This window comes from Terrapene carolina, unplaced genomic scaffold (genome assembly GCF_002925995.2).
Source record: "Terrapene carolina triunguis isolate 2854851 unplaced genomic scaffold, T_m_triunguis-2.0 Scaffold139, whole genome shotgun sequence".
Taxonomy (NCBI): Eukaryota; Metazoa; Chordata; order Testudines; family Emydidae; genus Terrapene; species Terrapene triunguis.
In genome coordinates, this window is record NW_020664490.1 from 16167779 (window position 1) to 16182747 (window position 14969).

At 41.1% G+C, this 14969-nt stretch overlaps 1 long non-coding RNA gene across 2 annotated transcripts in view; it reads right to left on the reverse strand.

The window, feature by feature from the left end:
- LOC113406776 overlaps nt 1-14969 on the reverse strand; it is a 28496-nt gene that overhangs the window by 2942 nt on the left and 10585 nt on the right. For both annotated transcript variants that reach the window (XR_003369879.1, XR_003369878.1), the window contains exon 2: nt 9266-9462. This is a non-coding gene — a long non-coding RNA (uncharacterized LOC113406776). The remainder of the gene's footprint in view (nt 1-9265; nt 9463-14969) is intronic.

Below are 14969 nucleotides of genomic sequence, written 5' to 3' on the forward strand. Positions count from 1 at the left end.
TGGAGGAGGTGGAGGAGGCTTTTTTTAAACAACTAACAAAATCATCCAAAGCCCAAGATCTGGTGGTGATGGGGGACTTCAACTATCCATATATATGTTGGGAAAATAACACAGCAGGGCACAGACTATCCAATAAGTTCTTGGACTGCATTGCAGACAACTTTTTATTTCAGAAGGTTGAAAAAGCTACTAGGGGGGAAGCTGTTCTAGATTTGATTTTAACAAATAGGGAGGAACTCGTTGAGAATTTGCAAGTGGAAGGTAGCTTGGGTGAAAGTGATCATGAAATCATAGAGTTCACAATTCTAAGGAAGGGTAGAAGGGAGTACAGCAAAATAGAGACAATGGATTTCAGGAAGGCGGATTTTGGTAAGCTCAGAGAGCTGATAGGTAAGGTCCCATGGGAATCAAGACTGAGGGGAAAAACAACTGAGGAGAGTTGGCAGTTTTTCAAAGGGACACTATTAAGGGCCCAAAAGCAAGCTATTCCGCTGGGTAGGAAAAATAGAAAATGTGGCAAAAGACCACCTTGGCTTAACCACGAGATCTTGCATGATCTAAAAAATAAAAAGGAGTCATATAAAAATGGAAATTAGGACAAATTACAAAGGATGAATATAGGCAAACAGCACAGGAATGCAGGGGCAAGATTAGAATGGCAGAGGCACAAAATGAGCTCAAACTAGCTACGGGAATAAAGGGAAACAAGAAGACTTTTTATCAATACATTAAAAGCAAGAGGAAGACCAAAGACAGGGCAGGCCCACTGCTCAGTGAGGAGGGAGAAACAGTAACAGGAAACTTGGAAATGGCAGAGATGCTTAATGACTTCTTTGTTTTGGTCTTCACCGGGAAGTCTGAAGGAATGCCTAACATAGTGAATGCTAATGGGAAGGGGGTAGATTTAGAAGAGAAAATAAAAAAAGAACAAGTTAAACATCTCTTAGAAAAGTTAGATGCCTGCAAGTCACCAGGGCCTGATGAAATGCATCCTAGAATACTCAAGGAGCTAACAGAGGAGGTATCTGAGCCTCTAGCTATTATCTTTGGAAAATCATGGGAGACGGGAGAGATTCCAGAAGACTGGAAAAGGGCAAATATAGTGCCCAGCTATAAAAAGGGTAATAAAAACAACCTGGGAAACTACAGACCAGTTAGTTTAACTTCCGTGCCAGGGAAGATAATGGAGCAAGTAATTAAGGAAATCATCTGCAAACACTTGGAAGGTGGGAAGGTGATAGGGAATAGCCAGCATGGATTTATAAAGAACAAATCATGTCAAACTAATCTGACAGCTTTCTTTGATAGGATAACGAGTCTTGTGGACAAGGGAGAAGTGGTGGATGTGGTATACCTAGACTTTAGTAAGGCATTTGATACGGTCTCGCATGATATTCTTATCGATAAACTAGGCAAATACAATTTAGATGGGGCTACTATAAGGTGGGTGCATAACTGGCTGGATAACCGTACTCAGAGAGTAGTTATTAATGGTTCCCGATCCTGCTGGAAAGGTATAACGAGTGGGGTTCTGCAGGGGTCTGTTTTGGGACCGGCTCTGTTCAATATCTTCATCAACGACTTAGATATTGGCATAGAAAGTACGCTTATTAAGTTTGCAGATGATACTAAACTGGGAGGGATTGCAACTGCTTTGGAGGATACGGTCAAAATTCAAAATGATCTGGACAAATTGGAGAAATGGTCTGAGGTAAACAGGATGAAGTTTAATAAAGACAAATGCAAAGTGCTCCACTTAGGAAGGAACAATCAGTTTCACACATACAGAATGGGAAGAGACTGTCTAGGAAGGAGTATGGCAGAAAGGGATCTAGGGGTTGTAGTGGACCACAAGCTAAATATGAGTCAACAGTGTGATGCTGTTGCAAAAAAAGCAAACGTAATTCTGGGATGCATTAACAGGTGTGTTGTGAGCAAGACACGAGAAGTCATTCTTCCGCTCTACTCTGCGCTGGTTAGGCCTCAGCTGGAGTATTGTGTCCAGTTCTGGGCACTGCATTTCAAAAAAGATGTGGAGAAATTGGAGAGGGTCCAGAGAAGAGCAACAAGAATTATTAAAGGTCTAGAGAACATGACCTATGAAGGAAGGCTGAAAGAATTGGGTTTGTTTAGTTTGGAAAAGAGAAGACTGAGAGGGGACATGATAGCAGTTTTCAGGTATCTAAAAGGGTGTCATAAGGAAGTGGGAGAAAACTTGTTCATCTTAGCCTCTAAGGATAGAACAAGAAGCAATGGGCTTAAACTGCAGCAAGGGAGGTTTAGGTTGGACATTAGGAAAAAGTTTCTAACTGTCAGGGTAGTTAAACATTGGAATAAACTGCCTAGGGAGGTTGTGGAATCTCCATCTCTGGAGATATTTAAGAGTAGGTTAGATAAATGTCTATCAGGGATGGTCTAGACAGTATTTGGTCCTGCCATGCGGGCAGGGGACTGGACTCGATGACCTCTCGAGGTCCCTTCCAGTCCTAGAGTCTATGAATCTATGAATCTATGAACTGGCATAATGATGGTGTGCTCTATCCCACCCATTTGCATCCCTATGTCAGTGTGCGTTGGGGGTAGTTAGCACAGGAATTAAATACTCCATTTTACATCACCTGGGGACTCCTGGGCTACACCAGAAAAATTCTGAGTTGACCAGATAGAACCAGATTCCTGAACAGTGCAGTGGATGAAACAGAAGAGAAGAATCTGGGCCTGTATTTCTAGGTTTAAAAATAAGCAAGTTTAAGCACTTTAGCTTATAAGGAAAAAGAACATTCTTCTATTTGCAGTTTCCACAGAAAGATCTGTTTGTTGCATCAATTAAAAAGAGTATGTAGTTTACCCTGAATATTTAATTTGTTACTTATAATCAAATCCATTTAAAATAACATACTGTTTGTAATTGAACCAAGCATATAAACTAGAAGGGTCACAGATTAAGTTATTTTTGCTATCTTAATGTTTTATTCTCCCCCCCCCCCTTTTTTTTTTTTTTTACAGTTTGTGGATGAAATTTGCACACCGTTCGTTTTCCAGTATTGAAAGGTAAGTTAACTCTAATTATATCCTTCTACAGTTATATTTGGTTATGTATAGTCCAGCTAGGATTTGTGATCAGACCTGGGATTTTTCATACTGTATTTTGTTGTGAAAAGGAAGCATCTTTACAGAGTCCTCTTTTTTTTTTAACACGTTACTCAAAGACCACTGAATTATTATTTTAATGTTAATATTCTCTTATTCCTGGACAAATTCATATTACAAAATTTTAAAGCTTTGAAAATAAGACTCGGTAATGGAAATGTGAACAAGGCTTTACACTATAATAACCTTAGAAAGTAGGATGGAATCCCAATCCTATAAAAGGATCTGCCCACAGAACAAAATATACAGTGATCTTTGCTGGACTGACCCTATCTCTGATACTTTACTTTTATAACAGAATATTTGTACAAGAAATACAAGCCCACTTCTGTCCTTCATCAGCCACTTTTTGAAGCCACAAGTAGTCAATCCTGAATGATTTATGTCTTTAAATACTTTATAAGCAGCTCATTACATAATAACAACTCTTTTTATATTAAATAAAAATAGCTAAGAGTTAAGACAAAAACTTGAATATAATTATATGGTATACCCTTTTCTCTAACAAATCAGAGACAATAAAAACAACCTGTTTCAAGTGATGGGAATTCTCACTTACTGGCCTTTATGATCGCAAAATCCACCTTTAAAAGATCTTTTAAAAAAATGACACAGTAACTGTCATTTTATAGATAATACTAATGTTTGGCGCAATACCGACATAATTATATAATTTATTGAATTTATGAATGTATTATACTATTTAGGCTCACTGAGTGTAGTATACAGTATCCTTGATCAAGCATTCTAACTCGATGCTGTTCAGTACGCATGAGCCTCTAGAGTATTTAAGGTTAACATGACATCTGACAAGCAATAACAGTAGATTCAATTTTTAGAGACTAATGCTGAATATACAACTTACAGCTTTAAGTTATTCCAGCAAAGGAAGGGCAGAAACAGTTGCCCACAAAAGTTTACAGACTGTGAGCAGAAAATGGAAAATGTACTGCTGTGTTTTATTATTACTTGTGTTCTTTCAGTGTTATTTATTGTAATGGCAGGTCTTAAAGGAACACATATCAATTAACCATTTAATTGAAATTATAAAGAAGTCATGTAATTGGGTATCTGACTTTAGTCAACCATATAAGTTTACAAACATAAAGTAAAAAGAAAAAAGATAAACTGATATATAACATAAGCCCCCAATCCTACAAAGAGATCCATGTAAGATGATTATTCTACTTGTGTGGATTCTCTAAAGGATGGGAGCCTAAAAAAGATACTCTTCGTCTATTTAACCAGATCACAAAGTACAACATACTTTATCACAAAGAAAACAAATTATCACATACTTTAAGGTATGCTGTATAATATGTAAAGAGAGGAAATGAGAAAAAATAATGTCATCCTAGGCAAGAAGAGCTCAGCTCTAACGTAAGAAACAAAATAATATCTTATTTTCAAGAAAAGCATGTTTGAAAAAAAATAACCCAAAAGTTTTGAGTTGCTAAATGCCTATCTGCCAACATCTGACATATATAAATATAGCTATATGAAGAGAAAAATGAGGATACACCTTTTAGCTCCAGGAAATATGCTGGATTAGAAGATTTTTTTGATGGAAGAATGGAAAAATGATAAATATTTACTAAAAATAAATAAATAAAGGATTAACCCTATTAAGGTTCAATTTCAGGAAAGGACATAACATGCTGAACATACATGCTCAACTTTGACATCAATGGTACTTAAGCATGTGCTTAAAATTAAGCACATTCTTAAATGTTTTGCTGAATTAGATCCTAAATAGGAAAGGTTAGCATGTAGGAGGAATATGGAAATGACAAAAAAACCACATGGCTTTCTGTTGCTAAAGAATAGAGGTAGGAAACCTATCACTGTAAGAGAGAAAATGAAAAAAGTTATATTGAAAAAGCTGAAGAAAATACGAAGTGCACAGCTTGGAAAACTGCAAAAGAGCAGATAACAGATTTTTCAACACAAAAACAATATTTTTTAATATGAAAACATGTACAAATGTTCATTTTCCCCTTATGTGCATAAAAATACACAAATAAGAAATATAAAACAAGAATGTTTAGAGAGAAAGGGAATGTGCTAACTTCCCAAATTTTTTTAACCTTCTTTAAAATTGCCATTGTTTACATTTTATCAAACTTTGTTTTCAGGAATTTGTTTAAACTCCATATAATGTGCTAGACTCTAATCTAAGATTCCAAGAAAACAGATTTTTGTAAAGATAAACAACAATTAATATCACTTATAACAACATCCATAATATAGTAATCATTCCTTAATATATTTGGTAACATGAATAACTCAAATTACTACGAACACATAGATGTGTGATACCTTGTTTTGGTAAAGGAAGATTTCCCAACATTAATGACATGTAGAAATAAAGTATGGGAAATCCTTCCCACAGAAAAAATTACAGACGGCCTTACATCAGCATCAAATAGTTTTTAATGCATGCTTACTATTTGTGGAATCTGAACAAAATAAATATACAGATAATGATAAGAGGTTGACCAAACACAAATTGGTCTTTTAAAGGGAACAGGTGCAGGTTATTATTAAGATCGGTTAGTACTTGTATAGACAATTTGTGTATGTTAATAATGACAACATTAATTTTTTTTTAAATATATCATTTATTTAAAATCTATTGTGTGGCAACATGAACTCTAATATACATTCACAAGCCTGATAAATGTTTTCAGCAAGTGGAGCTGAGATGTTTTATCTCTTGACTCCTTGGTGGTCAGGGCTAGAAAAACTTACCAGACACCTGACAATCAGAAAACTAAACCTACTAGTCAAGAGGTAGATATGAAAGATAAAAGTGTTGGGACTCCACCCCTGAAGTTTAGGGACAATGTCCTGGTAAGAATGACAGCTCCTCTGCCATCAGCTGCTAGGAAAGACGAGGGTACTGAGATTTCTACTAGAATGCTGTTCCTGGACTATGTTTGGAGACTCTTTATCTTTTATACTAGTAGCTAGTTAGTAGGCATCTTACAAATTTGAAGGTCCGCCCCCACATAACTGCTAAAAAGGATAAAAAACATTCTATCTCCTCTCTCACCCGCTAGAACATTCTGGCTGCTACCAGGGTATTTAGGTCTCCACTACTCTATCCCTCCCCAAGTCAACTGGTAGCTGTGAAAGGTTGAGGGAAGAGATCCCCATTCCCAGCTTCCATTTTCAGGTCCTCTTCCCCTGTAAATATCTTCAGTGTCTGCTTCTGCTGCTGCTCACAATGTTCCAAGACAGCAGCAGCAGCAAACTGACATTTCTGGCAGTTTCACCATTGCCTACAGGTTTCTGAATAGGAATGTGAAACTGATTAGACTTTCACTAATCCTACTGCTGTTTGACAAATCTACAAACAGAAGCAGAGGCACTAAAACTGTCTGCAGACTCAGGAAAGTGACACTACAGTTCACATTTGGTTCATGTTGGAAAGGTTATCTTTGTAACAATAAGGGCTATAAACTTAATTTATTTTTAAATGAAAATTTTGATTCTGTAGACATTAGTGGTGTAGATGCCCTCACTTGCTCAGGTAAGCCTGCCATTTGCCCAGGGCAAGTTGATTTTCCAAACTCTGTATATGACTATCCTTTGTGCATCTAACACAGAACTGCCCAAAGTGGTGTGGAGTGTGTATCTTTGTGCATCCTTCTAGTAACAACTGTGTCTGCCACCTTAAGGAGCACCCAATGGTACAGCACATCAGTGCCCAACTGCAACATGTGACTATGGTGGCACTGTAAGGTAGTGCCCACTACTAGTAACTAGGAGATAATTTATCCTTTCTGGTAGATTGTACCATCTGTTTTTCTTTCTTTTACCAGTATTTCTACTTTTACACCTCTACCCCAATATATATATATATTGGGGTAGAGGTGTAAAAGTAGAAATACTGGTAAACGCGACCCGATATAACGCGAATTCGGATATAACGCAGTAAAGCAGTGCTCCGGAGGGGGGGCGGAGCTGCGCACTCCGGCGGATCAAAGCAAGTTCGATATAATGCGGTTTCACCTATAACGCGGTAAGATTTTTTGGCTCCCAAGGACAGCGTTATATCGGAGTAGAGGTGTACTTTCTTCTGGTTCTCTTGATTTCTTCCTTTTTCTCTGGCTCCCTTTCTTCAACTCACTTTCACTTCCCCATTACTGCTCCTGTCACATACCTATTCCCTGCTTCTCTGTTCTTTGCAGGGGGAGAACTCGTCTTGCTTTCACATACACTTTCTTTAGACCTTCCCCCCCTTCTTTGCCATCATTCACAAATAATACAGAACCTTCTTGTACAAGGGCAGCCAACTCCTGATCGCCCCCTTGTGGCCAGCAAAGGCTCTGCCATGGCCTGCTTCTGGTTTCCCTCTTCATGGCCCCTTAAGACTTCCACACAGTCTTTCTCACAGCTAACACCCCCTTCCTATCTGGGGTTGGTTAAATAATAGAGACAGTTCAAAACAGTCCTCAAGGTCCTCAAAATAAAATCCATTACCACAACCCAAAAGTTCACACTTAGCTCAGGCTCTTCTACCACACATGGAGCTCTTCTCCTTCCCCAGTCTGCTCTTCACAAAGCTGCCACTCCTGGCCCACTCTAGTGGAAGCTCAGCCTTCTGGATTTGACTTTCTTATCCTGTCAGCATTTCCCCAGTTCCTACGGAGAAGACAGCACATATACTGCTCTCCTTCAGAGAGCTTCTCGTGATTGGCTGGGAAAGAGGGGACCCTGCCCCATCCTACACAACAGAGCTCCTGCTCCTGGGCCCTTAAAGGGACAGTGTCCTGGGTTTCTCATCCCCATCCAACTACTAATTCCCCAGAACCACTTCCTCTCTTCCAGCTTCTGCCATTTCCTGAGACTTTGTTTATTCCAGTGTTTCTGGAATAGGATTTTCTGGCCTTCCTCTAAACTTAAAGGGCCAGTATACTCCATTACACTTCTGATTCCCATACTCTGTCACTTTCTATCCCTTTGCTGATTGAATGGGACCTCTTTCAAAACATTCTGCTGGCTGTCTGATAGCAGAAGGGAAATAAAGAATATCAGCATAGATGTGCAATGTTACAATATCACCACAGTTGCACAGGGAGAACGCCCACAGTGAGTTTCTGCTCATTTAAACATAAAAGCAGGAGTCTTGGTAGTGACTGTACCCACAATTGCAGGGAGAGCACTTCCTCCGCAATCCAGGTAAAGGTATTTATAATCACTCTATGTGAACACAGTGGCATATGACATTGTAAGTATTATTATTATTTAAGCATTAAGAGTGTGATGGACACAATAAAAGATACAATTCCTGCTCCAAGGAGTTTACAGTTTAATCAGCATATCTGATGGAAGTCAATCAGAATTCCAGATTAGTTTAGTTTACTTAAACCAACTTTCACAAAGATACATACTGCAAGTGCACATTTATTAACATTCATGTATGCAAACCAACAGAAAATAATTACATTAGTAAATGTTGATACCGTAGCTACACAAATACTAGTGTAATCAGTTTTTACAGAATTTTCTCTAAATTTCAGAAAGATTAAGAGAGATAGAGAGTGTGTGTCTAGAAGGAGAAATAGATGTAATATTTGTGAAAGGAGAAACAAATTCACATTTCCATATCTAGAAGCAATACTACTGTATCCCACATTTAGATGATAAATTATCCAGAGAATAATGAGACCCCTGGTAGATGTGCTGTATATGTTTTCTAACACTAAGCTAAATGAGGATTTCTTGGATACATAACTCAAATTTCCCAATTCACATTTTTACCCATAGTCCTTTTTTAATATTGACATATCAGTAACTACTAGAAAATTCAACAATTTCAGTGTACTTAGAGTAAAAATTTCTGATCTTGTGACTCAATATCCACAAAATCTTAGTGCCATTAAGAAGGACATGTTTTGACAAAAGTAATATATAATTTGCCTAAAGTACTGCCAAGAAAACATAATTAGAAAGGTGTGTATAAATTAAATTAACCACAAAGTCACAACTTTTTTTAGCACAATGTTAAAACTACTCTAAGTAAAATATTTTAACATTTTAGTACTCTTATTTCATACCCTTTGGCATATAAAAGAAAACAAATCTGGGGGGGAAAAACAGGACTTACATTATCTTGGTAAGCAGGCTCCGGAATGCACCCTGAGGCGTCGCACTAGGGCCCTGATCATGCAACTGACTTCTCACAGGTAGAACCCATCCCCAGTGTGGAGCCTCATTGACTTCAATAGAGTCCCACCCACACAGAGTCAACTGCAGGATCTGGGCTTATGTGGAAATGACAATAATGAAAGCTCCTTCACACACCTGCAAAAATAGGTAGGGAGATAAAAAAAATTAATTATTAATGTGCTCTTGTGTCTTCTCACAGCCTGTTTAAGTGTAGTATTTATGATTTTTTTCATTTGCATGTCAGTTTTAGTATTTGTTTTTTATTTAATTCTTTTTTTTTTAAACATTGGTTTGAAAAAAATCTTAAGGACATGTACATTAACTGATACACTGGTCTGTCTCGTCTTACGCGGAGGTTCCGTTCCGCGGTTAGCACGTAAAGCGAAAACTGCGTATAGTCAAAATTCCATTGAGTTCAATGGCGGGCGGAATCGCCCGCACTACAGGTATAGTATTGAAATTGTTATTTTTCTCTTTTTTTTTTTTGTTTTTTTTGTTTTTGCCGACCGCATAAAATTGAAATCGCGCATGTTGAATGCGCATAAGATGCGACAGACCTGTAATATTCATTAACGTCCAGGGAGCTTTTACTGTTATATGGTACAAATATATGTTTAGACATATTTTAACACATTTTTTAATCATTGACGACTCTAGTTTCTTTGGTTTATTGTGCAAATACCTATTTAGGTTCTGAGCCTGGAAGCTGAACTATGCAGGCAGATCCCTGAGCCAGCCCGGAGTCCCAAAGAAGTCAATGGGCTGCATGCTGGCGCAGGGGTCTGACTGTGTCAAGCAGCTTCTAAGATCAGGGCCTTAGAAAATATGTAATAAAAAATTGTAATGAAAATCAGTTTAGCACTAGCCACTTTTTAAAGTTAAATTTGTTGGCCTTTTTAAACAAAAATTCTTATGAAAACGAAGTATTGTTGATTATTTGCTAAAATTAAGCTCTTAAATCAAAGATGTTTAAGATACAAGAAGTGCAAAAAGTCATTTTAAACAAATAAACATATCTCGTTCCCTGTTCACACAGAACTTACATTCAGGTTTTTTTTTAAAGAACACTTCTAGGTTGAGTCCATTCAGGGAAACGTCAACAGTGATCATGTTCATATATATATAAACTACAAACTCTTTAAAAACAGGTTTGTAATGGACAAGGGACACTGTCAATAGCCATCATGAGTCTAGCCTTCAAATTTGACACACTCCTAGAAACTTGCAGAGGGAAAGGTGTCTCCTCTTTTTAAACATGCACACAGATACAGAAGTAACTAATAACTAGAGAACTAGTTCTCAAAAAAAAAAGCTACAAGACTTAAGAAACCAGCTCATAAACTAGAAGCAAATATAAATTCATTCATAATATAAACACAATTCTGTTGGAATCACAGATACCATACTATCTATCTGTTCCTCTGCTGGCTCTATTCTTGTGAGCAGACAAAAAAATTAAACTGACAAGAATCCTGTGTTCTACAGAGATCAGAGTCCAAAGTTATCAACGTTTTCTATACCCTGCCATCTCTCCTGTGAATGAGCAATGAAGCAGATAAAATGTGTGCCCACTTTCACAATCCCAACAAATCCAGTATCCTGGGTTTAAGGCAGTTTGGCTCCTCTGTGGGACTTGAAGACTTGAAACTCTAGTTTTGGCAGGTGGATAGGTTTTTCAGTTGGTGCAGGGAGGCAAATAAATAAAATTAAAATCTGCATTTCAGGGAGCATGTGCCAAATTTGAGACCAATCACTGTGATAGTGAGGAGTATTTTTTAATTCAGTAACATGTTATATGCGGAGCCCTGAGTATTCTGTGATTCCATGGCTGAGGAATTCACCCCTTTCCGCAGAATTGTGCTACAGAATCTAAACTTTCATTTAAAAAAACTATGGGTGAAATCTTGGCCTTATTTCTAATTGTTATGGTTGTAGAGACAGCTTCCAAAACATCAAATGAATGTAAACTGATGCAATGTTTCCTGCCTGAATCTGCAAAGAACCTGAAACAACAGCTCTGAGGCCTGGTCTACACTACGAGTTTAGGTCGACTTTAGCAGCGTTAAATCGACTTAAGCCTGGACACGTTTACACTACGAAGCCCTTTCTGTCGACTTAAAGGGCCCTTTAAACCGGTTTCCTAACACCACCTCGACAAGGGGATTAGCGATAAAATCGACCTTAGGGGGTCGGAATTGGGCTAGTGTGGACGGAATTCGACATTACTGGCCTCCGGGAGCTATCCCACAGTGCTTCATTGTGACCGCTCTGGACAGCACTCTCATCTCAGATGCACTGGCCAGGTAGACAGGAAAAGCCCCGCGAACGTTTGAATTTCATTTCCTGTTTGCTCAGCGTGGAGAGCACAGGTGACCATGCAGAGCCCATCAGCACAGGTAACCGTGATGGAGTCCCAGTCCCAGTCCCAGGATCGCAGAAGAGCTCCAGCCTGGACCGAACGGGAGGTACAGGATCTGATCGCCATCTGGGGAGATGAAGCAGTGCTCGCCGAACTCCGAAACAGTAAAAGAAACGGCAAAACATTAGAAAAGATCTCCAAGGCCATGAAGGACAGAGGCCATAACAGGGACGCGCGGCAGTGCCGCGTGAAAATTAAGGAGCTAAGGCAAGCCTACCACAAAGTCAGAGACGCAAACGGAAGGTCCGGGGCAGAGCCGCAAACATGCCGCTACTACGCGGAGCTGCATGCCATTCTAGGGGGTGCAGCCACCACTAGCCCAAGCGTGTTCTATGAGTCCCTCTCTGCAAACGGGGAAGCGGGTTCGGCGGACGAGGAAGATGAGGATGGAGAGAACATAGATAGCTCACAGCAGCAAGGAAGCGGAGAAACCAGTTACCCCAACAGCCAGGATATGTTTGTCACCCTGGACCTGGAAACAGTAACCCCCGAACTGACCCAAGACCCTGAGGGCACACAGGGGACCTCTGGTGAGTGTACCTTTGTAAATATTACACATGGCTTAAAAACAAGCGTGTTTAATGATTAATGATTAATTTGCCCTGGCAATCGCGGCCAGTACAGCTACTGGAAAAGTCTGTTAACGTGTATGGGGATGGAGCGGAAATCCTCCAGGGACATCTCTAGAAAGCTCTCCTTCATGTAATCCCAAAGCCTTTGCAAAAGGTTTCTGGGGAGGGCTGCCTTATCCCGTCCGCCATGGTAGGACACTTTACCACGCCAGGCCAGTAGCACGTAGTCTGGAATCATTGCATAACAAAGCATGGCAGCGTATGGTCCCGGTGTTTGCTGGCATGCAGACAACATCCATTCCTTATCACTCTTTGTTATCCTCAGGAGAGTGATATCATTCACGGTCACCTGGTTAAAATGGGGCAATTTTATTAAGGGGACATTCAGAGGTGCCCCTTCCTGGTCTGCTGAACAGAAATATTCCCCGCTGTTAACCACGCGGTGGGGGGGAGGGTTGAAGTGACCATCCCAGAGAATTGGGTGTGAGGGGGAGGGGAGTTAGTTGGGTTTGTGCTGCATGTTAAACCTGAAATCGCAGCCCCTCCTTTTACATTGCAAACCCATTTTAAATGGCACGGGTGCTTGGTATGGGAAATGAGGGCAGAACTGTTTGAAACCATCCCCACATGTTAAGAAGGTTAAAAAAGCCCAAAGACTATATGTCTTACCATGGCTGCCTGCAAGCTGAAATCTGTGTCCTGGCACTGCGTGAGTGATCTCTCACACCAAACCAGGAGACTCTCAATATAAGAGGAAAAATGCGACCTTGTAACGAAAGCACATGTGCTGTGTGATGTTGTGAACAGCAAAATCTAACGTGAAAGAGTCTACCCATTGTTCTCTAAAATGTATCTTTTTTAACAACCTCTCCCTTCTCCACCAGCTGCAAATCTTACTCCTTCGCAGAGGCTAGTGAATATTCGAAGAAGGAAGCGAAGGACGCGTGACGAAATGTTTACTGAACTTCAGACTGCCTCCCACGCTGACAGAGCACAGCTGAATGCGTGGAGGCAGTCAATGACTGATTTTAAAAAAGCCCAATATGAGCGAGAGGAGAGGTGGCGTGCTGAATCGCGGGCTGAAGAGGAGAAGTTGCGTGCTGAAACGCGGGCTGAAGAGGAGAGGTGGCGTCAACTTGTAATCAGAAAGCAAGAGTCGATGCTCCGGCTGCTGGAGCATCAAAGTGATATGCTCCTGCGTATGGTTGAGCTGCAGGAAAGGCAGCAGGAGCAGAGACCGCCGCTACAGCCCCTCTGTAACCAGCAGCCATCCTCCCCAAGTCCCATTGCCTCCTCACCCAGACGCCCAAGAACACGGTGGGGGGGCCTTCGGCCACCCACTCACTCCACCCTAGATGATTTCCATAGCAATAAGTTTTAAAGTTTTAAATTGGAGTGTGTCCTTTTCCTTCCCTCCTCCCCCACCCATCCCGGGCTACCTTTCCAATTATCCCCCTAGTTGTGTGCTGAATTAATAAAGAATGCATGAATGTGAAGCAACAATGACTTTATTGCCTCTGCAAGTGGTGCTCGAAGGGGGGAGGGTAGTGGGGGAGGGTGGGGTGGTTGGTTTGCAGGGAAGTAGAGTTAACAGGGTGGTGGGGGAGGGGCAGAGGGTTCATCAAGGAGCAACAAACAGAAGTTTCACTCCGTAGCCTGGCCAGTCACAAAACTGGTTTTCAACGCTTCTCTGATGCGCACCGCGCCCTGCTGTGCTCCTCTAACCGCCCTGGTGTCTGGCTGCGCGTAATCAGCGGCCAGGCGATTTGCCTCAACCTCCCACCCCGCCATAAATGTCTCCCCCTTACTTTCACATATATTGTGGAGCGCACAGCAAGTAGCAATAACAATGGGGAGATTCTTTTCGTTAAGGTCTGAGCGAGTCAGTAAGCTGCGCCAGCGCGCTTTTAAACGGCCAAATGCACATTCCACCACCATTCGGCACTTGCTCAGCCTGTAGTTGAACAGGTCCTGACTGCTGTCCAGGCTGCCTGTGTATGGCTTCATGAGCCATGGCATTAAGGGGTAGGCTGGGTCCCCAAGGATCACGATAGGCATTTCAACATCCCCAACTGTTATTTTCTGGTCTGGGAAGAAAGTCCCTTCCTCCAGCTTTCGAAACAGAAGAGACTGCCTGAAGACGCGAGCATCATGTACTCTTCCCGGCCAGCCCACGTTGATGTCGGTGAAACGTCCCTTGTGATCCACCAGGGCTTGCAGCAGCATTGAAAAGTACCCCTTGCGGTTTATGTAGTCGGTGGCTTGGTGCGCCGGTGCCAAGATAGGGATATGGGTTCCGTCTATCGCCCCACCACAGTTTGGGAATCCCATTGCAGCAAAGCCATCCACTATGGTCTGCACGTTTCCCAGAGTCACTACCCTTGATATCACCAGGTCTCTCATTGCCCTGGCAACTTGGATCACAGCAGCCCCCACAGTAGATTTGCCCACTCCAAATTGATTCCCGACTGACCGGTAGCTGTCTGGCGTTGCAAGCTTCCACAGGGCTATCGCCACTCGCTTCTCCACTGTGAGGGCTGCTCTCATCCTGGTATTCTGGCGCTTCAGGGCAGGGGAAAGCAAGTCACAAAGTTCCATGAAAGTGCCCTTACGCATGCGAAAGTTTCGCAGCCACTGGGCATCGTCCCAGA